At 35.9% G+C, this 27,143-nt stretch overlaps 1 protein-coding gene across 6 annotated transcripts in view; it reads left to right on the top strand.

Moving 5' to 3' along the window:
- EPHA7 (EPH receptor A7) overlaps positions 1-27,143 on the top strand; it is a 163,211-nt gene that overhangs the window by 57,350 nt on the left and 78,718 nt on the right. The gene's annotated exons all lie outside the window — the stretch shown is intronic.

Here is a 27,143-nt window from a genome sequence, read left to right as displayed (position 1 = left end):
TTTTTTAAACTTCCGTGAGAGTTGTAGGTCACTGGAAGATGATATGGCTATCTGACTCTTTTCACTGTTCATGTCTCCCCTCAGGATTATGTTTCTAATTTATTGTATGTTTTCAGGTATTTGATTATGAGATTCAGTGAGAAAGTGACAATTATTCTTTGTTTCTTATACTTATCATAATCTGACAGGTGAAATGTCAGGGAAAATAAAATCAGCACAGCATATCACCTCAGGGGGAAAAGGGGCTTTAGTTATTTGTATACTGCATGAATTCTGTAATCTGAGATTCTGAAATGATAGGGGGCTTGCTGATAAAAATCATATGTCTCTGAATCTACAGTAGTTCACTTTGGACTGTTAGCTTAAGAGAGGATAGTAAAAAATAACCTTTTATAGGTTGAATAAAAAGTCTTAATTCATATATTAATTACAAGATCTCATTTCTGAAGAAATGTCTTAAGAGAAAAATGTGAAGTGAATGTCTGATGCTTGGTGTAAGAACAGTTAAACAATGTTTTAAAGGATACCTTTACTTACATCTGGGATAACATACTTACATCTGGGATAACATTTTATTGATTGCGATCAAGCTGTTCTTTTTTGATACAGATATAATTTTATGTGGAAATCCTGTACATTAATGTTCTGAACTGAGATCAGAATCACTGTAGAGAGGCAATGAACAAGTAGGGAAAACTAGCTATTTTGTACTGCCATCTCAAAAAGAAAAGGAAAATAATTTTACTTAAAAAAAAAGGCTCATATAGTTGTTGAAGTTAGGCTGTGGCAGGGTTATTTAGCTTCCCCATAATGCTTTCCTGGATACCAAATACACGTTTCCTATTATTTTAGAACCATCCTCATGACTGAAAGGATTGTTTGATATCCATTCTTGTTCTGTTCTTGGCATTTCTGCTGAGATTATGAGCATAGAATGAGCATAGTACCTTGAAACTATTTTTGCTCCATAGATTGTACCGTTTTGGCATCTTACTTTTTCATCTTTAAAATACTTCTCTTTTAACTCTATAGATGTCCACAGGTGGACAGTGTTTTGCTCTCTATAGATGTCTTTACAGAAGTACCACATGGAGAAGAGGATTTGGGCTTTTTCTTTTTGCTAAATGAGTAGGCTTTACTTTATGTACTTTAACAGTTTAGTGGCCCACCGGGTAAATGAAGAACAAGTTTAATTGAGTAGCTAGTATCACATCTACATTTGGTACGTTAACTCCAAGATAATTCTTTATAGTTAATTATCGTATTTTCATAGTCATAGATGTATAGGGTTTCTTTCAGGCCAGATGACATAATATGGTTATCCTATGTTACCTTCTAAATAACATGCCCATAAATGGTTTTATGAAATAATTCTTGCATCAAGCCCAGAGATGTTAGTGGAGCTATAAGTTCCATACATATTAGAAAAGACAGCTTGACTCAACTTAATGTTTTCAAGTGATGGAAAAACCTTCACCTGCCCAGATATGTTTTATACATGCAGCTGGGAAGGGGGACACCTGACTCCATTCCTCCATGCTCTCCACAGTTTGCTGTCATATTATGCCCAGGAAAATGTTTCCCAGTGCCAGCAGAGTGTAAACATGGTCACCTTTGAAAGAAACACTCTTTGAGACTTTGCCTGCTTAGCGCTTCTGAGTATCAGGACTTAAATGTTTCAGCTGGGCATCTAAAACAGATAAACATAGGAAACAGGTTTTGAAAAATTTGACTCTCTTTGTTGCCGTCTTCTCTATCTGTAAAATGGAAGTAACTATTTCCTTTCATTACTGAACACTTCAAGATTTTCTGATTAAAAGTGCTATATACATGCAGCATTTTTTCACTTGAATTACAAATACATGTTAAAGAAACTACAGTGTTTCAGAACAAATGCATTCACAGAAAGGAAAGACCTCTTTTACATTATTTTAAAACAGCAGGTTTTAGATCCTAATACTGATTTCTTTGGTTTCTCAAGGAGGAAAATATTTTAGGTGAAACAGATTGATGACTACAATTGAGCAGAAAGAGGCTGGTTGCTCAAAGGAGACTGTTATGCTTCTGTGCTCCTATTTTATTTTACCATGAAGAGAAGGAAAATGTTGAATTTATTTATAGCCAAGTAAACTAGGATTCATGCAGCTCCCATTTGTTACTATGTGACTGTTCTATACTTTTGGCAAAAATGGCTTTTTCTATGCCCATATTGCTTTTTATGTGTGTAAATGTGTCTAACTAAGCCTTCTTCACATGTTATTATGCTAGCACAATAGGTGACTATATATAATTACTAGGTTCAACGGTTGTACAGAAACTTGCAGTGAGAATTTCCCTTTATAGTTTTTGCTTAATTGAATTTATCCTTTGTGGTCGTATTCACAAAATTCAAATCATTATGTAATGATAACAGGAAATTATTAATAGAAGAATGGGGGTTTGGAACATACTCAATGTTTCTTCACCCATGTATAACAACCTTCTGATGTGACAAAGAGAGCATGTCACGGAAAGGAAACACGTGGTTGACATAAAGCTATTTATATTTGTAAAAATCACCCAAAGAAATGACTTTAAGTAGGTAGGCAGCATTTCACATTGCTCACATGTATACATATGACACACCGCTATTCATTCCTTGTGTTCACAAGTCTTTGTGACTAGCCTATCAATTATTATAGGACGTATTTGTATGCTGCATCTCAGAACTATGATTTTTTATGTTTTGCTTGGTTTTGTTTTTTGACAAAAACATGAAAAGACTGAGGAATCAGAATCAGAGGTAAAAGATTAAGATTCTGTGTTTCTGTGAAGGGCAATAAGTCCTCAAAGGAATAGACCATTTTGTTTCATATCTTGCCTATCCAGCATCACATAAAATGTACAGGATGACACCCCAGTGTTGCAAGTTGATCTGTGTGAACCTCTGTGTCCTTACGGAATTTAGATTTAAATCTTTGTCAGTCCTAGTTGCAATAGGTGAATATACTGAAGAGATGCAGCTGGCAAACAGCTGACAAACAACCTTTGCAAGTTTATTGAATGGTTGTTTACTGAAGATAAAATTCATGACTTCTCTAATAGGATATTCACCTTCAGGCAATACTGGAAATTCTTTTGGATCTATCATATTCCTTTCCACATTTTCCATTTTTTCCTTACAAAACTCAAAATGCTAATGGAATCGATTATGTGTGAATATTGGCTATATGTGAATATTCATCAGATTTTGGCATTTGTGCTCCTTCAAAAATATGTATATTTAATAGTAATTTTATAATTTTCTCTTGATACTTTGTAAAGATCTGTTATTGATAGTGCAATATTGCACATTTTTAAAATCTTTCTACCTCCTTTCCTCTGCAGATATTTCCTATGATAAAGGGCAATTTTCATCCAACCTAACTTAACTTTGGGAAAACTTAAGATACGCTGGATGACTCCCACCCTTTATCAGCATTTGAGAAAACTTTAGTGTCTGTCCTGAGTCAGTTTATTATCTGTATAGTCATCAAAGAAGAAAAAGGCATACCCGAGGGGACATGACATTCATCACATTGTAGTAACCAAACCAAAAATGACAAACAAAAACAAAAATATAATGCTAATGCCTGCTTCTCTGTTCTTATGCAGGGAGCACTTCCTAATACTTTCCTCTTCACGGCAAAGGAAAGGCTCTCTACAACACAATTAGCTCATTACTGCCCATTCAGATCCACTCAATGCTGACAACTTGAAGTGGTTAAAAACCCTGATTCAGTACCAAAATCAAGATTCACTGTCATATGTTTACTTGGTTTCCCTTTTTTGACCTCTTGGAGTTCCTATTTTTCAGACTTTTTCCTGCAGAAACCAGACCTTGACACTCACATATTAAAAAAAAAAAAAAGAGTGGAAGGGGAGGCAAGAACCTGAATCTTACAAAGTTCCATAATGCCAGCGACTTGAAGAGAAGGCATCACATACCATGAAATCATCACTATTAGCAGCATTACCACTGGTTTACGTAGCAAGAAAAAATTTATAAATGCATAAAGGAAACACAGCCGTCTCTCTGTTAAGCTGGTTCTGGTTCTGCTTCTCTTAGGCACTTCTGAAGTCTTTCTGAAGTGGGAAGATGCTTTTCATTCTCCCCTACTCTACATTCTCCTTTACTTGTTGCTGTTGATTGTTTCGCTCTCTGTTGCTTCCATTCACAACTTCCTCTGCTCTCAATTATCTCCACTCAGTTTTGAAAATCTCTTCTTTCATAGTCTCTGGCTATTGACCATCTATTTGCTCCCTTTTCCCTGTCAGTCTCACTTGAAGCTGACTCTCCTTTAGCCACGAGCTGTCCCGCAGCAAAGCAGCAATTGAGAGGATGTGCAAGCCTTGCTTTCCCAGGTGCTTCGACCAGCCCTTCACAGGTCTAGATCCAATCTTACTTCTCTCCTTTCCTCAGACTATTTTGATATCTTCCCATTTTGCCTTCAGATTGTTTTCATCTACCTTCTTCTACTCATTCCATCCAGTGTTCACTTCTGGTGATACTTAATGGCATATTGCAAATAGCTTCAGTATTCAGCTCTTTATGCTCATATGTTTTCCCATTTCACATTGACTTCCTTTGTGGCTTCAAGTTTCATTTGATTTCCTGCTAGTGCTTTTTGAGCTATGCTTCACCTTCTAACCTTCAATTATAGATCAGCTTTCCTACAATGAAATGGTTACACCAACTGTATATATATTTCAAAATGATGTTTTGTTTGAAAAGAATTCCAATCACAAAAATCATCATTTTCTTTTATTTTTGACCAAACATGTTCCACCTATTGAGCTGGTAGAATTGTTTTATATAAAAGCCACCTTTCAAAACCAATATTCCTGAACTATTTGCATTAAGCTGTGGCTCTCAGAAATGTATATGTTATGATGATTGCACTTTGGGTTACAATTTTGCTTGGCTTATTTAATAACAGCTACAAAGATGTTACTGCTAGTGCTTACTATTAATAATCTTTGAGATATATTCTAATTTAATTTTAATTTTTTTCTAGACCAATAGAGAGACAGCATAGTTCTTTTGTAAATATTCTGCACTCCATGGCCACCAACTGAAAAAGGATAAAACTAGAGTAAAAATGAATTACACGTGGTAGTTATTATTCCTCTACTTTTTTATATGTCTTTTCAGTACATTTAAAAAAATGGATTGGGTTATTTCTGTGGAACTAAGACTGTCTATTGATCTTGAGACACATTACCCCAGACTAATGTTACAGATATTTTGACAGGAGCTGGTAACTGCATTTATGCCTGAATTAAGCTGATGGATAAAAACTTGAGAATAATTCCTTTCTCTGTATAGCAAATACCATCTGATTTGGGAAAGCAGTTTGTTCATTCACTGATTGTATCAGGTCATATTTTAATGTAGTAAAATGCACAAGGTTATAGAGATATTATAGAATTGCTGGGTAGGGCATCATTATAAGATTAGTGCTAAATGTTATAAATTTGGGGGGCTTTCACAGCAAAGGAATCAACTCTACAGGATAAAATGTGATATGGCATATGATATTTAGACATTTCTGATAATGCTGTATATTTTCATACATTGTATACGTGTCTGCATATATAGACACATACATATATGTATGTATAAATTTGAAATGACAAAATGGCTTTGAGAACTCACCACAGGATATCCCATTGATGGTAATGAGTTTGTTCTAATATCTAGGTAGATATTTTCTCTAAAAGATGGGAGAAAAATCAGGAAAGCAGAAGTTAGCTGTGTTGCTTAGGGTCTGATCCTGCACCACTGAAGTCAATGGAAGTTTTGTCATTGACTTCAATAGGAGCAGGATTTGAACCTTATGCCCTGTCAGAACACGCAGGAACCAAAGCAATAGGCACTTTGTCACATCCTGAAGGGAAACTTTAACTTCAGACCACATTTTGATAGTGACTGTAACAGGACTGTAACAGAGTTTTTTTGTATAACAGTTCCTGACTACATATCTTTGTTTGTTTGTTTGTTTTAAAAATATACTAGAAGTGTAATTTATTTTGTTTTTTTCCAAGTGGATTTCAAAACTCTTCCCTGTCCAGCTTTACCATAGCAGTTTTTTTAGAAACAGGGATCTTTTTTTGTTATCAAGAAACAAAGTAAGCTTTTTTGGTAGGTCCTATGTGAATTTTACAATATTTAAATATAAAAATAATGGGAAACTACATTAAAGCCTCCAGCTACAAAGACAGCATCATGCTTCACCTTAACACAACCAAAGCTCTGAATTAGAAACAGACAGATCAAAATGCTATGTTTGTTAAATGTTTAGTAATAACCTAATGGGAGTGGCAGTCCACTCGTAGGGCTGGTACTTTCCCATGCACCGAGCTATTGAAACGGCAAGTTATGTCATCACAAGCAAATGTGCTCTACTAAATCAGACTTTCAGCAGTTACATGACCGATAGCTAAGTACAGGAGGAAGAAACTGAATGATGTAAAGTACAATCTATCCAAAAAAAGGAGAGATTGTTTTGCCCGTGTGGCAGAGGGGACTTGGAAATACTTTTAGTTTTAATGTTAGAAATAGAGGGAAGATATCTCCTTAGATGTTCATGACTTACACAAATTGTTTCATTAAAAGTGATCATGCAGAATTAATCCTGATCCTGAAAAGAAAAAAAAAGTGAATGATAACATCACATTTTCTATGCCCAATTCTAGAAAGGATTGTAAAATAAAAGGGCTCTACTTGTGACTCCTGCTGGGTGGATTATTTTAGCCCCTCATAAATATTCTGGGCTATTTCTTTCACTTTATCCATAGTTGGATTATTTCTCATACCTGTAAGCCCTTTGAACTGAGTAGAAACTAAATACTACTCTTTGAGCTTTATTATACTCCTTGGGGATAATCTTATATTTAGTTCTGTGAAGAGCTGCTCTGCCTCAAAGACTTTAAAGATACCTGCACTTGATGCATTTATACTCACTGATACACATTTTAGTGTAGCTAATTACCTCATGTGCGAAGAAAGAATAGTTCTGTAGACTTTTGATTTTGGCAGCAGAACTGTGACTCCACCTTCCTTTTTGGCTTCCCTCAAGCTGTAATACGGTGTCTCGGCACAGGATCCAAATAAGTGCCGAACATCATCAGCAGGATTTCGTGAAATCAATGTATTGATTGTATTTGGTATGTTGACCAAATGTATAGTGTTCTGACCAAAAAGATTGTACATTGAAATGCAAATAAATACTTTTCTGAAACTTTAAAATTTCCATAGGAAATTGTATTATACTATGATGGCTATATTTAGTTCTAAGAGCAAAGAAGTACAATGGCAAAAACCTGGCAAAAAAAGAAGGGTCTGTTCTGGTTCTGTCATAGATTTGCTTGAAGATTTCTTTTGTTTGTTTATTTGTTTGTTTAAGCTTGATAATAACAACATTTAGCTTACCTCTTAAAAGAATGGTGAGGATTTATTTTTCAGTTTTTGCAAAATAGATTTGAATTCCTTCAACGAACAAAACTGTGAAATATTCATATCAGTATGACAGAATAACATATACTTTATCAAATTAATCTAACCAAAAAATGCTGCTCTTGAGTTATGAGATCTTACTTCAGTACAGTGTAGTTTATTAAGGTGTTTAATTTGCTTGTGTGTGTGTATTTGCCATGTGTGTTTATTGCCTAGAAAGAATAAATTCAGATAAAAAGAGTAGGATCATATTCATAGCCAAATAAGACATTATAAGTTTTGGCCTTGAACTTCCTAATATTTGATGGTTCATTTCACACGTTAGAAGAATGTGTCCCATTGTTACTTGAAAAGAAAGAAAGAAAGAAAGAAAAAGAAACAGAACCCTCTGCATGCACAGTTTCTTTTAGATGAGAAATGAACATTACTACCGAAAGATACTATTGCAAATGCATAAATACTCTCATATCTGAAATTCTAATTGAGCTTGTATGTAGTAAATTAAAAAATTCTTTAAGTGTAACGCTTCTACAGGGTGAAGCATTTGATGATAGCATGGCACAGAGCCAGCCCACTGTAATGACTCCGGTGGAAATCTTTAAAAGAGAAAAGATTGCTCATACAGGGAGAGCTAAACAAGTTTCCCGTTAATGATAGAAGAGCTAAATCTACAACATCTAGATGGGAGAGATTGCTCACACTAGTGCCTATTTAATAGCTGGAAGAGCTCTGCAGTGAATCTCACAGCTAGTGTAGTTTGTATGCCAAAAAGGCGCTACAAGAAGAGACAAAGAATGCCTTGAATCAAGGGCTTTCTTAAAATGAGGTCCAGTCTACCACTTGGTTTTGAGGTTCAGTCTCATAATTAATTGTCTAGAAGGAGGCGCCGAGTAGATTTGTGCAGCATTTTAAAGCAATGCAATTCCAGTCTGCTTTATTCCTGTTAGAAATGGAGTCAGAGATTCTGGTATTGCTTTTTAGAGACAGATCATTTTTTATTCTTTTGTTTATTTTTTATTTGTTGGATGTGCCAGCAATGATACTTTTTGTTAGGAAGAGTAGAGTTTTGGCTAAAAAGTATGAATCTTTCCCTCTGACCTATGGTCTTCTGGCAATTTAAGAAGTATTAATGGCCCAGGAATGAATGATTCACTTCCACCTGGCAATGGTGGGAGAGATAGCTGAGGTGGGTTGGAAAAGCAGGGTAAAACAAATTTCCATGAAGAACTGGGCTTTATCCTTCTAACGCTACTGGGATTATAAGAAGGGGAGACATTTCCCTAATAGCAATAACCATTGCCACCTTATCCTCTATGACACCTCCATGGGTGGCAGCTGATTTTTCAGGGTCTGGAATAGTCCAGGAAATTCATAAGTTTGTATTGTTGGGCAGATTTTGCCATCTCTGAGAGTTTGCTGCTTTATGCAGTGTCTGCTCTGCTTGTGATAGAAACAGCCCTGGCTGCATAGAATACATTCCTAGTTTAACAGTGATATGTACTAGTGTTTAGTATATGAACTATTTTGTGTAGTTTGACATTTCTGTATTCTTTCCCTGATAAAGGCAAAATATGTCATTGGATCTATTTCCAGGGGAAATCTCAGGGCAATTTACTGAGGAAGCCATGGTTGAAGGCTGCGAATTGACAACAATATCCTGAGTTCAATAGTTAATGTTAAGATAGTAGAGGCTGATTATCTTTTTCTTTGCTTTGTTAGTGATGAATGGAAGCAAATTTGATGCAGACAGCAATCTAGTGAAACGATGCAGAGCTATCTATGAAAACATCTGTACTAATCCACCAACGCAGTAAATTATAGCTACAAGCAAAAGACATTGATCCAAGAGGATCATTAGCAGCTTTAACCAACTGATCCAAGTAATAGGGTAAATGAGAGAACATTATGAAGATCTGATTTTTACAGCTGCCAACTGCAGTTTCTAAAACATAGTTACTGCTTTCTTTCAATTTCAGCCATTTTATGACTTAAGTTTAGTGTATCTATGGTGGGCAGCCAACAAGGATCAATTAAGTGGTAAAATACACAGCAAAAAATTATCCAGCCATCATGCACTCCATTTACCAGGAGGTCAGTCACAAAGGGAGAGATAATTGCTGCAAGCCAGTGAAATTAATCGGGGATGAGCCAGAAAGGATGATGTATGTTCTGTGACAAAGTACGTGACAGAGATGTACGCATAAACCTGTAGCTGCTTGCCTGGTTGAGGACACAAGGACAAGAGAAGGAGACCTGTGAAAAACAATTAGCGTGGCTTCAGAGTGAGCAATTCTTAATTATCCATAACGTGTCGACATCAGATAATTAGTGTCCCAATTTTTAACAATATTTGGTCATTAACTACAGAAGAATAGAAGAAGAAGATCAAGAACAGGGCCATTTGTCTGAGCTAAATGTTACATAACTGTGTCTGCGTGTAAACATAAGTCAACTAAATCATGCTCATAATAATGACACAGAAATCTTCTTATTTGTATGACCAATACAAATGTCCTAAATTCTAGCTTATAAACTGCATTTTATGTTTCTCTAAGACAGTTTGTTAAGATTGTGATTGCAACCCACAAAATGAAGTATGCTTTAATAGCTGTAGTTTAAACTCCCTAGGTTGCTGATTTTCATATATTCACTTTAATTTTCAAGATAATACACACATATGACTCAGATGCACATTAAGAAAGCGTTATTTTTTGGTTTGATTTTCTAAAGATACAACATTATGTGAGTGTGCTATCTGCCTATCTCTTTGGACAATTTTCTTTCAACTCTTTTGTCCTCTGTCAACACTTTTTGACCAATTTTAGCTAGGTTTGACAGAACGGTGGAAGTCTTAGGCTTCTATGTGAAGTCAGCAGTGCAATGAGGACCTGTACCTCACTGAATGAGCTAAATCATGTATTAGGCATTAGAGAAATTCCACATGAGAGGACACACAGAAAACCAAAAAAATATTCACAGAATTTCTGGTATTTTTCTACTGTAAATGAAAGAAATCTTAGCAGTGCAGTGTGAGATTTTTCTTTTCTTTGTTCCATCTTTTTTCTGCACACACAGAGAGAAAAAAAAGATGGAGGGATGCACACACAAGTACATACATGTAGTTTAATCTGTTTTATCTCACTTTTTTCTAGGCTTTTAGTACATATTTCAGAATTTTAAAGCTAGATATCACCTCTGAAATGAACCGTAAGACTTTAGCAATCAGGTGCTGTCGTTATAATTCTTAACTTTTCTTTTTGAGGATGATTCTCCCGAACTTCTACCTATATGTCAACATCTTGTTGAACACAATTGTCCATCGAACCCAGGCTTACTATTCACAGGTATGCATTTACAGAAGCAGAACCTTCAGTTTCTATATCTTCTCTCATATCTGCTGATGAGTGTATCTACCATCTCTCCTTTTGACCTTTTGTGGATCTGTCTAAGTATTTCTCTTTTTTTAGTAGCCCATTTCCTGACACATCATGGATTGCTCATTTTTCTCTGTAGTATCCAAGCTCTTTCCAGATAGCAGCAACTGAGTCGGCAGGCCGGATTCAGAGCTAGTAAACCCCGGTGTTTATGGAGAAAGGCCGTTTACTTCACTAAAGAGGCTATTTAAGTTCATAGAGCCTCTAATCATGCTTGCGAAATGAGGAATTGGATGTTAATATTTCAGAGCCAATACTCTAATGATCTGTCTCTATGGACCTCCTGTGGAATTATTCTAGATATTCCCCTGTGTAGCTGAGATCAAAATTTCACCCCGAGTTCTAATTTTTTCTGGTTGTAGCTTAACTAGTAAGGAAGAGGGAGAAGTGTCATTACTCTTCTTGTTGTATAAAGTTAATTACATGAAGCATGTTAGGGCTAAATATTCTGCTCGGTGATGTTGGCATTAAACTTTAGCATTTAAATCTTTAGTGGATATTTACATTGTTGTAGTCAGTGGAGATTGATAGGTTTCTTTAGGGAGTGATTCAGAACAGGAGCCAAACTTAGGAATTATGCATTGACTCGTCCTTAATTATAGAGGAAGTTTTAGATTACCCTCCCTATTTAAACACCTAAATTAATATCTAAAAGCTAAATGGCATGAAAGCCGCCTTCCCCACACACACATATGCACATGTTGGTTTCTGCCACAATGATAATATTAAATATTTAGAAGCTTCTTTTTGTTTTCAACAAAATCCTAAATAAGTAATCAAATTTAGAAATAATGATTTCTTGTTCCTAGTACTTTGAAACCCCTTAAAACATAGTTTCCTGTTAGTAGTTCCTGTTACTAAGGCTGTAAAGCCTTTTATTATTGACCACGTTAACTGAGATATTTAGTGACTATATGCATATATAGGTGTGCTTTAAAATAAGGATATTTCACTTGATTACAGTCTATAGCACTATAATGATTAATGTTAAAATATCTTACAAACATAAAATATTTGTTCCAAACTTTCTTTTTATTTTAATACCAGTTAAAAGCTCCCATTAGGATGGCTGGAGGTGCCTTACAGTTTATACCTTACCTACAATAAAGCAGCAGCGACCAACCATCAGTGTTACATACTTTTGTATAAGTAATAAATTAACTCAGCCTTCCAGTGGCACAGGATAATTACAAACAGATAACCTTCCATCAGTGATAAATTAGCGTAAGCGCACTCTCTCACTGTCCTCCAAGGAGCAGTTTCTCCACCTTTGCCCTAGCAGGTACCCCAAGCTCCCAGGATATTGTTATATTCATGATACCTTGGAGAGTAATTTCTAGATGCCAAAGAGAAAACTACTTTCACACCTCTGCTGTCTGCTGCAGTGGTATGGGGATGGAGGTGATCTTTCATGCAGACAAGTCTCATCCCATTTAGCAATTTATAGATCAAAAAAAACAGAACCAGAAGTTCTACTTGGATACTAGCAGAAAAGGCAGTGAGACCGTGAAGAAACTGATGTTCTGTTCCTAGTTTACAAAAGCTGCATGAAAGGGACCAGGGCCCACTCTCTGTACCTGGCACAGCACAGCTCACCCTCACAAAGTTAAACTCGTTTATGTGGCAAAACACTGTGGCCACACAGCGAGGTTGCCTACGGGGAACATGTCTTGGCCCATTCTAACCTGGAAGAGCATTAGCTGGGCCAGAGCTGTGCCCAGCTAGCTAACCAGGCTAATGAATTAACAACGTGTTTAGTTTACTAGAATATATACATAGCTGAAGAGGCCTATAAAATCTGACTTCTGGAAATCATTGTAATAGGCTAATCTCAAAGTGAAAAACTATGTACAAAATCAGAAGAACTCCTTTCCTGGGGAAAATTCCACAGTTGTCAACTATGGTCCAGATAGTAAACAGCTAGCCAGCCTCTCTGTGTGACATGATCATATAAACTTCTGTGGAGAGAGAATATTTTCCCAAACTGGGAACAGTAATGGCCAGTGTTAGAAATTCTGTTTTGAAATGGGGTTATCCTTTCCATCCATTGCTTGCGTCTTGAGACACCATCTTGCCTAGTTGAATTCATTCTTTTGTCTATAATCCACCATCAGCTAGGAAATGGTTGAAAACCTGGATTACCTTTCTAGAATTTTGCAAGATGTGTCATCAGCATGTTGAAAACACCACTGCCTCAGTGATTCTTAGTGGTCCCATATGAGCTGTGAGCATGAGAGAGAAAACAGGGAGACAGAGGAAGGAACTCTTCAGCACTCCAGCACTGACAGATCTTTAGAAATAGGAACAAGCGCGCATGACTACTAACTGATAACGTCTTTTTAAGAGGAAAAACTGAACTCACTTAAATGACATCTTCATCCATTTCCAGAGTTTTGCAAATGGGTGAGCAACACCTCCTGCAAAGCAATATTGAAACTAACTGATTCTGTTAATAATATATGTACATGAACAAAAGTACAGACCTATAGACATAAGTGTTTTAGATTTGCAGTGTAAACATCAAAAAGAGAAAAGGAACATTGTCATACAACTCTTACAAATATGAATCTGAATATTTATTCTGGAAAAAATCTGTTTTAACTGAGAGATTCTCTCTAGTCATATCTCTGAAAGTGATTAAGCCTCCTAAAAAACCAATGTGAGAATGTGAGAACTTAGTTCTGCAGCTCTGTCCTTGTGTAAAGCAGAATAATCCTCAATGAAGTTGATTAAAATTGTTATGCATATGAAACTTTCTGTGCTTAAGCCTACTCATCAAAAATCTGCATGGAGGCAGTGGCAAGAGCTGTGTATAAAGCAATAGAGTACAATTCACTTTTCTAATTTACAGTGAAATAAAATTCTAAGAATGCAATGGGCTCATCTTAGACCATATTTCTTAATATGCAAAAATACTGATAAAAATTATATATTTGCTATATAGTTACAAATAATCAAACTTAATGTAATTTTTTTTCAAATAATTTAAGTGAAGTTCAAAATCCAGTATATTTTAAAGTCTCTTTTTTTTAATTAGTTATTAATGTTTCTTAAGTCTGTAATTTTATTTTTAGAATAGTTTTGTTTTCATATTAAAGTTTCAACCTATGTCTGTTTCTGCTGAGTTGTCCAGAGGTAATTTACATATTTTCCAAGTGATGAGTACATCAAGTGTAATTAATAAAACTTACGAATAAATCGGGAGAAAACAAAACAACAGATTTTCCTATACAGTGAAATCAGTTATTTTCTCCCTACTAATGATCTGCATCAGAAGAGATTCTCTAGAATGTCAAAGGACTTGTATGAATTTGCACATGAAAAGGACTTTATTTTGGAATTCATATTTTTGAACATCAGTTTTCAGTGCTCATTCAAACTTTCATTTCCACTAACCAGTCTGAAGTGTAGGGAAGGGAGACACATTCAGAGGGCTCAGAAAATAGTTTAGGATGTGTTTATTTATGAAACATGTAGAGAAAAAAAAAACTATTGTTCAAAATATGGGAAAACTTTAAATATGTTTTTGGAAGAAAAAATTAAACAGATCACTTCAAAACTTTTGCCATCTTGCCTGTTTATGCTCTGATTCAAAGTCAGTGGTAACTTTTTCTCTAACCCCACTGGATTTCTAAGCCCTTGAAAATGATTCTGTCATGGCTGTTATTGTCACTAAAGATGAAAAGGATGGTCCAAAAATTCTTTCTCTTTAACCTCTATGGAAAAGCCAGAACTATCTTAATATCAAGACCTAGACTGTAAAGACCTCCCAAAAAAACTATTGAGAGAAAAAGATAATTATTCAATTATCCATTTCACACTCTTTTAATAATCAGATATTAAATCCAAAATAGAGGTTTTTTTGAAATTTTCTATAAAAATCTGGAAGCTGGGAAATCTTTACACATTTAAATAGCTTTTTTTTTTTCAAGAATGGGATAAATACTTAGGCATTTGCACAAGCTACCTATAAAATATGACTTGATCCTGCATTCTTCTGTGTTCAGAGATGCATTTAGTTGAATATTGCAAACTTCTTCAGTAATAGCTCAGGGGAAGCTTTGGTGTAGGAGGAGTGCAATCTGACCCCAGTAGTTGTAGAAAGTAAGTCAGTCATCTTCGTTAGAGCGTACATCCCACTGGGTAATATCAGTTGCCCTTTTGTTATTTTAAGTTGTTTCTCTTACTTTTACTGTTCAGGTAAATATATTGAAGCTAAAGAGTTAACGACAAAGTCAGGAAGTCTTGACTTAACAGTGATGAAGTGAGACGCATTTTGTGCCACTCAATGTACACAATTTATAACCCCGTTTGATTACCCCAGCATGTCCTCTCTCTGTAAGGATTGCACCCGGGAGACTAGTCAACTTATTAATTCATCATTTGCTGCCTTTTATAGCTGTGATACCCCTTTACGGCACAAAAGCCGAGCGATATACTAATCTGAAAGCTGCCAGCCAACTGGTTCCACTCTAGCTGCCCTTTTGTCTGCAGGCACAATACTGATAATTTTTCTGCTGGTTCCTCTTTCTCAGAGGTTGCATTACAGTCCCTCCTTTTGTTTCATGATGGGAACAGCCCCGTGGAACCGCAGTCAGGAGCCGCCGTTATGCTGACTTCCAGGGAGGAAGGGCCTTCCACAAGTTAACCTGTAGCTTTTGAAAGTGCCTTTTGATTTATCTGTCACCTGATCCATCAGCAATGAATAATTTTCATGGAAGGTGCACTTTAATTACCTTCCCATTTGACTAGCATTATCATGCCCTATCTAGGTAATTAATCTCACAAAGTATCCAATTTCAGTCTTTATTGCTGGCAGGCAGGCCTTCTGAATTATATGTGCTTGAATGGGCATTGGGTCTGTTGTTAAACCAAATAGGCCATGAAACAAATTTTGGGTCCCTCAGGTTCTCTCTCTCTCTCTTTTTCTTTCTTTCTTTCTTTTTTTTTCAGTGTATCTGTAAGTATGTAGAGTGTTGTGGTCTGATTGCCTTGGTTGACATTATTGAGGCTTGTACAATATAAAGCAGAAAAGGGCATTGATAGCAAATGGTGACTGATACAAAAATAATTACAATAGCATGGATCACAAAAGTCCATCAGTATTTGAAGAAATAGTTTTGAGGTTGCGCAACTTGGTACAGAAAAGAAAATAATAATTTTTAGCCCTTGAATAACGTATAGCTTTTGTAGTATAAGCTCTGTATGCCAAACTTTGTAGAGCTGATGCATTAAAGAGGGCAAATTAGAATTCCTCCTCCCAATCTGAGATTAGGGATTTGCAATTGTATTCAGGTCTGTTTCCTTCCTCTATGGGTGAAAAATAGACCTTTAAAAATGTGCTGTTGAACCAGCAGACTAACTAACATGTAATACATTTGTAGGAGAGGTTATTCTTTTTCCTCATTCCTATCTTGCTAAAAATGATGGAAAGTTAAACTATTTGAAAAGCTGAACAAAAAATACCATCTTAACGCATAAAAGTAAATAATAGCCTATTTCATTTAGTTATTTACACCTTAGACATATTATGTCTATTTTGGAAATTTCTTTTGTAATTTTTGAAAGTGTTTTTCCTTTCTAATTCCTCTCAATTCCGTTCTCCCCATCCCCCTCAAAAGAAGAAAATTATCAAATCTTAAAATTACAGGATTTTTCTTGTCATCATTTTATGTTAGCTGAAGCAGGCTGTTTGATACCTTTAACATCAAGCCCTTAAAATAAGGAGGCAGTCTTACAAAGGTACAAGTGAACTTGCAACACTGCTTTTTCTTTACTGTTTGCAAGACTTCTTTTATTTAAATATATATATAAAGATTATCTGCCAAAATATTCTTTTCCTATTTAATAGAAGTACATAAGTTCTCTATGTGTTAGAAATTCTGGTATAGTTGTGGCCTATGCCTAGAAATGGTTTAAGAGAAAAAAATCTTGAAAAAGTAGAGCTAACTGTGTTTAACAATATAACTCTCACTTCTACCACCTTGAAGTTCAGAAAATGGAAAGAATGAAGAGTATGAGGATTGATATTGGGAACGCAAAATCTTTTACCTTTTGGTCAGCAATTCAAATTCAGTCACCCCAAGCAGCGACCAAACACTGGTACCATATGAAAGTTGTTTGTGAACTGTGTGGAGTTTAAATGGTGATCTCAGTTCATTTTCCTTTTCATAAATATCATCATAAGCACTGCTTTTGGCAGTCACCCAAAAGAGAAGGTGAGAATAACGGAGCCTGACCTGGTACACTTTTCTCTTCTGGTTATGATCCTTTCAAGTGAAGATAGTGTCTGGAAAGTTTTAAGTTCTTGATGTGTGTTGTACGTATTCTCTGGATAGAGAAAGAACTTCAGTAATTCTACAGTGCAGTCACCTTCATCAGATTATTCTTTAAATATAATATTTTAATTAATTTAAATCTTTAGAGATACATACTGGCCCAGTGTGCTAGAACAATGACTGTCAGTCCCATGGATGCTCCTGCAGCATGAATTACATGGCTGGAAAAAAAGCATCGAAATGTGCTAATGTCCAGCAAGTTAAAATAAAAACATATTTAATATACATTTTAATTAATTCCTAGTGATCTATTCAAACTAAACCCATTCATTGAATGTAACAAGGAAAAGTCCCCCAAGGGTAGCTTTTTTTCTTTCTTTCTTTCTTTCTTTTTTTTTTTAGCAGCTTTACCAAATGTTAATGTGATCTCTTCAATTTTACCTGCAGTCTGCCAGGAAGCAACATATTTTTTGGTATTTACAGAATGGCTCCTGCCATACAGTTAGATTTCTATACTGCTAGTATGGTAACTCTTTTCTGTCACAGTAATATTAAAAAAAAAAAAAACTTGAAAAAAAAACCCTAGAAACGACTTTACTAGAGTATAGTCATTTGCAGAACGTAAAGGCGCTCTGCCAGCTGTCAAGCTGCTAAGCTTTAGCTTTACTACTAACTTTGAAGAGAAAGACGGTCTGAAAATTATTTCTGTTCCCAAGTTTCATGGTTTATGCTGAGACAACATACAAAGCGCTTAACGGAAGCCTTCTCATAGTCCGTTGCTTTAACAACTCTTTTAGAATGATGATAAAGCAAAAAGCATGTAAAAAATAGCCATTTTGAAAGGGCATTTAAGGTACTGTACTGCAGCTCTGTCTGTTGAGAAGACAAGAATGGTCTACTGGTTAAGGCATCGGACTGGGACTCAGGAGATCCATGATAAATTACACAGTTAGTCCCATAGGCATCTTGTGTTACCTTGGATAAATGACTTAATCTCTCTGTGCTGCTGTTCTTCATGTGAAGAATGAGGATAATAGGACTTCCTTGCATCAAAGGAGCATTGTGAAGAAAAATCCATTAGTGGCTGTAAGGTGTTCAAATACTATTTTGCTAGTGGCTACAAAAGTACTAAAATAGGTTAAAATTATCAATCTTCCTACATTTTTTTCTTCTATTACTAATTTTAACAAGAAAAGAGTTAAGCACTTGTTTTTATATTAATCCACAGCTGTTGATCTTCCCTGTTCAATAGTGGTCAATTCTCCTTGCTGGTATTCCTGTAAACACCCCTTGACAGACTTTTTTTGTCCTTTTATGTTTTCCCTGGGACCTGTAATGCAAGAGAGGTTATAAACAGGACTATCCAGCATACCACCAGCTATCTAAGGAAGCTTGGGTCTCCAGCAGTTCTGCTGGAAGATGCACCAAGTAGCTGCTAGTTGCTACCGGTCACACATGTGGAAGAGAATAAATCTCATCGGGAATCTCCATATACTCAAACAATGTGCAGGTGGCTGGATTAGCCCTTTAGAACTTTTAATAATGTATTTGCTTACTAAAAAAATCCTGAGATTGCGACCTTTCTGAAATGCTGCTGGAACTTTGCTTTTGATCACCAATCACTGCGACTTTTTTTTGGCAACCTAACCCTTGTGAATCTTTCTGCACTGTTCTAGGTAAGTTTCCCATGGGGCAAAAGCAGGTCTTTAATACAGCAGTTTTTAAATCATAGCAATGATGCATTCCTACATTCCCTAATTGCACCTGGGAAGATCTGTTTCTTATTGCAGTTAATAAGCTGTTCACCCAGTACTCTAAAATAACAAGACTGGTCACATTAAAGTGCTCTGTCATGGCTCATGTTTTTTCTCACCCCACTACTCCAAATGAGAGGAATAATTTTATGGAGACCAGCACCATTACTCTTTATCCTTTGTGTGGAAAGATCTTAGGGTTGTTTTATATTGTAAGTGTTCTAAAACTTAGGTGTCACCTTTCTGCCACATTACAACAATCATTAAAGCTCAAGACATATGAGCATAAGTTTTTTAGCTTCTGTTGTAGTGGTCCAAGGACAGGCACTTTTATATCTGATGGTCTTATAAGATCAGAACAGTAAGCATAAAGAACAATAGAAGATACTAAACTTTTGAGACCAATTTTGTTATTTTTATTTTGATTTGGAATGCAGTTAAAAAGCAATTTGTAATCCAGAAATAAAACCACAGACCTGCAGCAAATTCAAACCAAAATAAAGAGGTAACCACAGAGTAGTTCGAGGGACGAACACTAAGGACAGTTTCCCACAGCTGCAAATTGTATTGAGCAAAGACTGCGCTATCAAGCCTTACTAATCTGTTTCCTGTTCCACCTTCTCTCATAGCCAGCATCCTACCTCAGACATTTCCAGTGTGATGCGGTGGTCTCTTTTCCACCCTGTTGCCCCATGTTATTGGTACTTTTTGTTGATATGACCATAGGGGAAGAGAGAAGCTCAAATGCTGAGCTGAAGCTTGCAGCGTGCGACCTGTCTGGGTCCTGTGCTAAAGGGACTCCCAATGCATGTCCCTCTGTTCTGCTGGACACTGTCATTTTGCTTTTCTTCTCTGTTGTGCAATTTGAATGCATCTTACTGGGGAAATGGGGAGCTTGAGAGGGCTCTTTTCTTTATTCTTCCTGGTTTTGAGAAATTTGAGGGCAAGATTAAAGGGAAAGTAAAATATGTACTCCTGAGGAAAAAAAGTCAAGTATTTAAGAAACATCCCTTGGCTTCCTGTTGAGGGGAAAGACATTTCAGGGATTTGGACAGTGTGCTAACAAGAAGTACGATGTAGCTGGGTTTGTACTGGAACGATCCAAAATATTTATTAAAAATAGATAAAAACTCTTAAATGAATATCTCTTCCACATTTCAGTGGCTTTTGTCAAACTTTGTGCTATCCTGTCACCATGGGAGTAAGGAGCATTTGCAAATGTATGTCCTAACATGAAGCTTTACTCATATATTTCTATTTCTCTTTGTTTTCCCTTCTCAAGCCCTTCTCCTCCCCTCTTCTGTCCCCCTCCTTCCTCATCTCACTGATGATGTTCTGTAAAACATTTCTAAGTACTTAACTTTACTGTTACCTTTCAGAAGTTGACACATCACAGTCCAATTATAGGTAAAATTCCAAAGCTTTTCAAAATTACTCTTATTCTGCTTGTAAATAAGAGTTTTAACCTATACCTCTACCAATTAAAGTTCATGTACTTGTAAAGCAGTTAGGAGTTATAGTTGAAATAAAGAGTTACTTCTGCCATGCTTTTTTTGAAACAGAATGAATGAAACTTATCAGTCTGGTAAATACCACATTTTCTAAAATTTTTGCCACCTTAGTGAGAAAATAGAGCAAAACCATTATTTTAAAAAGAAGACAGAAATTGTGGCCTCTTTATCTTTTCCAGTGCAGCACAAAAATGTACTCAGTTTAATGTAATGCCATAATACACTCCTAAACTGTCAGATTTATAAATATGAGCTGTGCATCATGGCAGCGCAGAGCAATGTATTTTGTATCAAAGCAGTTCTATTAGTGAAGGTAAAAATATGTTAATCCTACCTCAGTCATCAGGGACTCATATGAATACATTACTCTTTTAACCTTGAAGTGCGTAGGTAATACCTTTTTTGAATTTAAAAAAAAAAACTATTGAACTGCAAACAATATTATTTTCTGTTTAGCAATATTGTTAATGACTTCCTAGACATCAGTAATTATTATTTGCACATATGCAAAGTACTAAAAATCCTAGAGAATGTTTTTCCTCACCTTTTTAAATTTTTTTCAAGGAAATTCTCTGAGGATTTTCATTTTTGTGCTTGTAATTTTTCACATATCTGTTTCCAGTTAGAATACTAATTGTTTTCTTGTACTCTAGAAACTGCAGACATAAAACTGCTAACAGTTGCTGCTTCCCACTTACTGCACTGAAGTACAGGCTTTGTGGGAAAATCTGGCCACAAGTATTTTATACAGATTTATGGATTATTGAGGTGAATCGTCACAAATGTAATTTCAGAATAAAAACACCTAAAATTACCATTTTAAAATGTATTTTAACCTCTCACTAAATTATCATGTTAGGTGACCATAGACACTAACTTTTTAAGTAAGACATATCTTAGAGTTTCACCAAATGATATGCTTGTAGAAAATCACAGTTTATCATTTTGGAAAACTAAACAAAACAAAACAAAAGCATCTCACAATCTTCAGTTTAGATACGGCATGGAAGCTACCAACAAAGACAAACTTCATTGTAGTGCTTGGGCACCGTGATCCCGGGAGAGCTTGGAGAAACCCTAAACAGGGAGCTTAGCTGTTTAACTGTAAGGAAGTGCTAATTAGCTCCATTATACAGGTGAAAAAGAGGAGATACAAAGTGCCTGAAAGGGTTTAAATGGTGGGTCCCTCATTCGTTCCTAACCCAGGCTTCAATGTTAAGTAGGTAAAAGAGCAGTTTCCTGTTAAGCTTAATTGTGGTTCCGCAGTTCCTAGATCTAAGGTAAAGGATATCATGGGGAAATGTGGTTAGGAGTGTGTGAGAGAACAGGACTGTTTCATCAGCAGCCCATAATTAGAAGGAATCAAGAATAATTTAAAATTTCACCTCAGCTCCCTGTGGATGTGGTGGATAGAAAGTCAGGTGCTGCAGAAGGATTCACAAGCAACACGCTGAAAGAAAAGCTGTGGGAGCTAGTTAGCCAAAAACATAGCTCTTTTCCTTCAGCCTTTACTTAGGTGCTGGAGTGTATGTGGGACTGAGAGCCTGAAATCCTGTCCAGAGACAACAGTGGTTGAGAACAGAGAAGTTTAGTAATGATATGTGAACTGGAGATGATGAAATAGCTGCATGTAGGGAGAGAAACAAGTAGGACACTGTTCCCATTGAAACTGCTGGAAAGGATGTATAAACAATTATGGCAGTTTATATAGCTGTTTTAATATTGATGTCAAGACTGATACAGCATAGAGTATGCGTTGTTTTATTGCATAGCGTAAATTTAGGAGAGCAAAGACTTATCACCCGTTTGTTTATTTTTAAATGAAGGTTACAGTTGTTAACCTTTTAGTATCTGTAAATTCTGCATCACTGATACTAAAAATATATTTGACTGTATTCTGATTTTGGTATTTTTCATCAAAATACCTTTTTTTTATAGTATGTGGGAGGACATTTCATTTGATTATGTTTTCATAACTAGCAGTACTCCAAAATAAAACTTTACATCTGTACTACAGTTAGATAGCTTCAAATATGAAAAAAAAACCAGTTATACCTCCTAGAAAAGAAAATTTAAGAATCTTAATGGTAACTTAATCTTACGATGTATTTTAAACAAATTTTGCCTTATTCACCATGCACTGTGCAGGACCTAGGTGATATTGGAGTTTTCTACTAAGATACTAACAATAGTATAATCTTATGTAGTGTCTGAGTTTAAGGGCCTTTTTGGAAGATTGTATTTATCCTAGCTCTGTTAATGTTACATGTCTAATGCCTGAAAAGCTTCTGCTTTCATATGTTGTGCTGCTAATTACTCAACACCTTGCTGGCAATGAAACAAGAAGCCTATCATTCATAATCAAGGTGCTGAAATGAAGTTTTGAATCCCATTATAGGGAGGTATTTTGCAACAGGTCATTAACTTGCTCTGTGGCATGGAACCCCTGGAGGAGGGTCTGTAAAGTTACAGTGATTATTAATTAAGTCATGACATAATTGCTAAATGATGTAGACATATGACCACAGTTTTAAAATGTGGTTTCTCTGAATGCTTCAAATGCTGGATGCCCACTAGCTAATACCCATGACCTAATTTTCAGCAATGATTACTGTGGGGAACTGTTCTTTTCAAAGGCTGTGGCAAGAAGCTGTGGCTATGGCACAAGTTCCCCTTGCACTGAGGTGATCAGGCAGGTCTCAGGCACAGAACAAAGCAGATACCTGCCAGGCTCCTTGGGTCTGAGTGCGTAATTTAAGTGCCACTGGACTTGTAGGCCATTAGCAAATCTGAAAATCAGGTTTTTAGGTACAAAAAACAAGGAATTGAATGGTATAAGCTACTTCTCAAAATTTAGGCATTAATATGAATTGCTTGTGTATGAGTATATCTTTATTTTTATTCTATATCATTTTTGAAGCTTAATTAGAAAAGAAAATGGATTTCTCTGTTGCTGATCATAGTTAATTTTTCAAAATGTAGAGCTCTGAAAGGAAGTGCTGTTTAAAACATTGCAGTTTTTTTAACCTTTTTTCCCTCTTTAACAGATTGATCTGTCATAGTAGAAAGATCAGTAAAATCCCTCAAAGGCATATTAGTTTTTAGACAGCTTTTGAATACTGTAAAATTGATTCTTTTATATGTGTGTTCTTTTATATTTATATTGGTTTCAATAACCTGCATTCTTCTACTTATTACCCTTATTTAAGCTTACAGTAACAATCTAGAACTTTTCCCGTATAAATTCTCTAGTGATTAGTTCACCATGTGTTGTTATTTAGGTAGTTGGTTAGTTGGCAAGGCTGAGTCTTTTCTGATTAAATTATGCAAATGTTTGACTCATGCTTAGTCTGTAGCTATACCATTTTAATCTGTTATCTCTTCACATCTCCAACTGAGGAGGGTTATGTTGGGTGACTACTTGAATGGAGTACTTGCAGTGAGAAGTTGAAAGAAATGGTAAGGAGGATTCAGAAGATATTTCTCTCTCATCATTTCATGTTGAGCCCCTCGTTCTTTGTGGCAAAAAAGAATGTTGCCATTGAATTTGTTGCTTTTCAAATGAGATATAAAACTGAAGTCCTCTCAGCTGTAGCCTTGGCACAATTTGCAAGAGGAGAGGTGTTAACCTCAGAGTCCCAAACAAATTGCAATTTGAGTAATTATGTCTCTCATCCCTGTCATTCCCCCCTGTAGCTTCAGCTGGATAAGCTATTCATTTCCTGTCCCAAACCTTTGTGTAACATTTCCATGTGCTCTATAACAGTTTCCACATTTCACCCTAGAGCTCACTGTAATCGTCTTTCTTTGTCCCCACATACAGACACACAATAATTGTGAAACTCTTTGCAGCTCATAGAGAAGCTAGCCAAAGGCCAGCTGCATTAACTAAATTAAGACAAAATTCTGGATTCAGGACAATCTGAATTTAAACCAGGGCATGAAATGGCTTTAGTGGCATGTATAATAGGTAATCTACTGCTGTCAGTGGAGTGAGGACACGCATCTATTCTCATCCCTTTGGACACATCTGAGTCATTTAACACTGTCGATCATGAGGTAGTGCTTCCCTGCTTTAGAGAGGTAGCAGGGCCCAAAGTCATACGCTGAAATGGCTGGCATTCTTCCCAGACAAACACATCTAACAAGTAGTTAGGGCAGACTGCCTTTCTGTTCTCCATTCTAATGTCCTTCAAGAATCAGTTTCATTGCTAGTCCTCTTTCGCATCTATATCCACCTATTGTGTAAATGGGTCAGATGGTATGTTTGAGAAATATGCAGATCACATACATTTCCATTTATACTTCATGACGTGTAACCATTCCGGATTCACTGTGATGGCAAGTTATTGCAAGAACACAGCTCAGAAATGAAGAATAGTTGGTTGAAACTAAACCCAAATAAGACAGAGATGGTACTGGTAAGAAGAAAAAGACATGTCAGTGAGTTTCCAGGCCCAGTATGGTAGCTTAGAGTTAAAGATATTACAGCCTCTTTTGGTCTCTGCAGTCCATGATTCAGGAGCAGTTTTGTATTCTGTGTTGACACTAAAGCTCCCACATAGCAACTTCTGTAAATAAAGCTGTCCATCTTTCCTGTTTGAATAAGAAACTCTGTCTCATCCTGATGGATGTTGAACTGGCTGCAGTTATTTGTGCATTTATTGCCTCTCCCTCGCATCACCGCAACACGGTATACCTGAGCATAGAGCCCTCACTGGTTAGGGAACCTTAACTAGTACAAAAGGCTGCAGCAGCTCAGACAGCCACGAGCACATCAAACTGCCTTATGTTGCCTTTTCAGAGAATTAGGCTTAACTTCAGTCCCCATCGGTATCTTCAAGACTCACTGGCCAGGGCCCAGATATCTCAAAGGCTATCTCAAGCCCCTGCGTGTGATAGCTTCACTGCTGGAAGTCCTCCAGTAGATTTCTTCACAGAAAATATAAGGCTTATCTGTAGGAGAGAACAGCAGTACAGGTTGCACCAAAGCCTCTGAAATTAATTCCCAAAGGATCTGACAGCTTTCAAAATATTGCCATATTTCCCTGTGTGATAAAGATTTCTTGGACTTGCTTCTATCTTTATACAGTTACACAGAAACATACAAGTTAAAACAAAAAGATGCTTTCTAGCTTAGATGCTGTGTTACTGTTTCCTCAACTCCTTGAGAAAGGATGAGAAAACTGTAACTGATGGTATAATAATGTTGTTTTTTGTACTAGTGGTAGGAATGCATGCTACTGTGCGATTTGGCATTCATACCTCAATAGAACAGTCTAGATTACGGACCTTTTTGAAAGAAAAAGTATGTAAGCTTTTAATATTTGTATCTGTACGTTTTATGTCTTTGTAAAGATCCTCAGCTTTATAAACAAGTATAGCTCGGAGGACTCCCGTGAAAGTATGTCAAATCATAGCAAGTGAAAATAGAGATTGGAAATCATTATTACAAAAACTTGTTGGATTATATGTCTCGTAAGCTTTTCCTCTGAAGAAGCTGCTATACTACTTTTTGTTTTGTCATAAATCGCAGACACAGACAACAATGCAATATATACACTGAAGCTAAATACCAAAATAATAAAATAAAAGTTATGACCTGACTATTTTTTCTTAATATTATTCATCACTGTGACAGAGATGCTGGCTACTGAACAATAGAAAACACAATCTATTTATCTACAATTCTGGATATTGATCTTACTTATATTCTTCATAACTGGAGAGGGGGAAGCGTTTTGTTTTGTTTTTGTAAAATATAGTTTCATATTCCACTGTTCAGTTTTCTCTGACTGATGCTAATAATACTTCTCTTGGAGAATCTCAAAATGCAGAAGATGGTGAAGTGGGTTGTATATGCGTTGTGCCTCTGCACGCAACTGCATAACGTTTAGCTTATTTCCGGGGCTTTGGTCTCTCACAAATTATTGAGATTCTTTGTAATTGTTTCTTGAAACAAAAACTTGCAGGGAAAGAAAAATAGATATTTATTTTTCAGACTTTAATTGTATTAACCAATGGGAACTGTTAGATGATAAAATTATTCGATATAATAAAATTTTCTTTTTCTATTGATATATTTGTTTTAGTGCAGACTGGTAAGGTAGTGTTGAGTGAAACAGAAGCCATAAAATGCATGAACCTAAATCATTATCAAGAATTTGGATCCCTTTCTCATGACTGGTTTTATTTGTGTTATTTAATTTCAGCATTTAGAAAAGCTTTCTGGATTTCCCATCTACTACAGCTTTGTAGTAAGAGTAAATTCAGAAGGAAATCCAATATCATGAGAATGCTGTTATCAAGAAAGTTCAGAAGTCTCTTAACTGAGAATCTAAATGGCTTGCCGCTTCTACTTATAGCATATTTCTGGACGATTTTTTTTTCTTTAATTAGAGGAAATTATTAGATATAGAAATATTTTTTTTACATTCATTTTTGAAAGAAATATATTTGCTAGAACAGAAAATGGTATAATATCCGAAATACAATTTAACTTTTTTAAACAGAAATTTATTCAGTTATCAAGGAATGTTTTGTATCAAAATGGGTCTGATTTCTCTTTACTATGATCATTTTATCATAACTCTTTTGACTTCAGTAAAATTATTCCTAGTTTTCATTTACTTAAGTTACAAAAGCATCCGACCCTTTCATCGCTCTTAAGTTTTTGTTAGGATGTCTTT

This window comes from Struthio camelus, chromosome 3 (genome assembly GCF_040807025.1).
Source record: "Struthio camelus isolate bStrCam1 chromosome 3, bStrCam1.hap1, whole genome shotgun sequence".
Classification (NCBI taxonomy): Eukaryota; Metazoa; Chordata; class Aves; order Struthioniformes; family Struthionidae; genus Struthio; species Struthio camelus.
This window is presented reverse-complemented; position numbering and strand designations above follow the sequence as displayed.